Consider the following 2,779-nt stretch of genomic DNA (forward strand, 5'->3'; position numbering starts at 1 on the left):
AAATTTGAAAGAAGGAGAATTCATATAGCTGTAAAAGTAATCAAGGCAAAACACTTTTGAGTCAAGTATTACATAAATAACGTAAGTTTTTTGCTAGCCCGTCTCTCCCTGAAACAAAATACACACACCCACACACACAAAAAACGTGGACAACGCTTTCAATATTGAGAAGGATGACTATTAAGAAAATACTTATGCCAAAGGGCGAAGAGCATATATAACATCCATATCCTAACACTCCTACATACCCAACAGTTAGTAAGGCTTTTAAAGGCATGAACATTAAAGAATAAATGGATAAAGTATTCAGTATTTAACTGCATTTATTGTTATCAGTAGTATATATTTTCATGATCAAATTGGTTCTTCATTTCGTATCTTTTATATAGAGAAGAAGGTGACTCTTCTATCACACTTCTTACCAATCCAATATATTACAAATCTAGTTTATATTCACTATTACAAACGTAACTTCAATATGAAGAATTCTCATAAGATAGAGAGTTATAAGTATTTAAAATAATTTTCACAAATACATAATTACAAAAAAAACTTAAATGTCAGAGTCACTATCAGAATTTTCTTCCATGATCATATACCCTCTTCAACTGAGGAATCTACAGATTCAAAATCGACTTGACATTTACCTCAAGCGAATATGAACTCAAAACGAACAATAAACAAGGAGGAACGCTCCACCGTTGAATTAAAAATAAATAAATAAACAAAACACAATTAACATACCTGTTACAATCGCGTGATGCTGAAATCATAGCAAAAGTTGTAACGGAAAGCAAAATTAACATCAAAAGCAAATGAAAACTCATAATGAAAGCGAATGACGAACCATTTAACCACGAAGAGAAATCCTTTTCAACATCTTTGCAGCTCCGAGATTAAGAATTGAGAGGGAAGAGAAAAATAAAGTGTAGCTGAGAAGATCAAAGATGAGAGTGCAAAGAACTAAGAAGCTAAGAAGAAAAGAAAGAGAACATTAAGATGGTAAGGTTGAGAGCGAGAGCAAAATCTGAATATGAAGCTCTTAGAAACGCTCGCGTGTTAGAGAACCAGGTCTCTCTCTCTCTCTTTGATGGGTTCTTTTGTGTTGTGTTGATGTGAATGAATGAAATGAACAAAAAAAAATGAATGGAATTGTACTGTGCAGGCTCGTTTGAAGTCTCTCGGTGTTCTGAATAGCATTTTTCAGCTTCGACAAGCCTCTGCTGAACGCAAGAAAACCCGCCAACATTACCGGGATATGGATTGATACTCACGTAAACCGAGATGGGTATTTGCAGAGTCTGAATTACATCAATTTAATGGGGGCAGTTGAATGCGCGATGTCCTAAGTCTCCACTAAAATCAGAACGCGTGAAACGGGTGACAAACTTTTAGGGAGTGTTCGGGAGACGAAAAATTTTTTTTATCTGTGAATTTCGATTTTCAAAAATATAATTTTTACAATCAGTTCATGATAATATATGAAAAATTGAGCTTGAGGTTTTTTTACTATATGAAAAATATATACAAATTCAAGTCTAGTTCTAACAACTAATTTTATATATGTAAGTCCAAACTTTCGTGAACCAGTCTAAAAGCTCCTGAAAAGTCTCTAGTTCGTTTATCACTCTTAGTCGAGAGTAAACCTCCCTGAAAATCCGGTTTTCTTGTAATGGCATAATCTATCAGGTTTATGGTTTTTAGACACAAATGTTTTCTTCAAGGGGAATTGTTTTTTCATTTAACATAAGATAAATTTATTTTCCTACACTCACATATTGAGTGGTGGGACTCATTTATATTTTTTCTCTCTCCTCTCTCCTATATATCTAAGTGTAAAAAAATGAGTTTATCTCATGTTAAATATGATAAACAATTCTCTTCCTTTGAATTATATAATTTAGTTGAAAACATACATATATCTATAATTTAAATTATATAACGATTATTTATTCATATGAATCAATATCAGATAAATACGATGATAATATATCTATCTTTTAGATATATTATCATCGTATTTGTTAAAGTATTAATGAATATATCTTAACAAATGCGAATATTGAACATAATTAATTGTAGACATAATTAACTTATATTACTAAATACAAATATAAGTTATCAGATAATTTTGGGCTAGTTATTATATTACTTTACAATTTAATATTAATAATCGAATTTACAATTTAATGTTCTTTACAATTTATATAATAACAGTACCAAGGATAACTGTTTACAGGGTACAATTTAATAAATATTCATATTATATCATTAATAATTGAATTTACTTTAATGTTTTTAAGACGTATAATATTGAATTCACAATTTAATATATCTGAAAAGTATCTTCTTTATCTTCTAGATGACTAAATACGAATATGTAATATATAAATTATGCAGTTGCAATATTGCATTAAGGATGATCTTCAATGAGTTTACTTATCCGGGTTTCTGCAGCAAGTCCACATCCATTTGATAATTGTGTAATATTGTGTCTGTCCTTTCCAATATAGAAACAAGCTATTTCAAGAAATATTTTTTTCTCATAATAATCATCAAGAAATTCATAGCTCATTTTTAGCATCTTTGACACTGCATAACTTTCATTTCTTTCAATAAAGTTATAACTTGTGGTTAAATATCAACAATAATAAATAACTCTTAAGGACAGACACAATATAATAACAAATGATTTGAGATAAACAGACACAACAAACCTCTGAAGGTGATACGGGCGTAACAGCAGCAAAACAAGAGGGTGGGCCTAGCAGGTTAGAGG

The sequence above is a fragment of the Gastrolobium bilobum genome, unplaced genomic scaffold (genome assembly GCF_033153095.1).
Source record: "Gastrolobium bilobum isolate Gb01-03AN ecotype WA unplaced genomic scaffold, APGP_CSIRO_Gbil_v1 utg9450, whole genome shotgun sequence".
In the NCBI taxonomy this organism is placed as follows: domain Eukaryota; kingdom Viridiplantae; phylum Streptophyta; class Magnoliopsida; order Fabales; family Fabaceae; genus Gastrolobium; species Gastrolobium bilobum.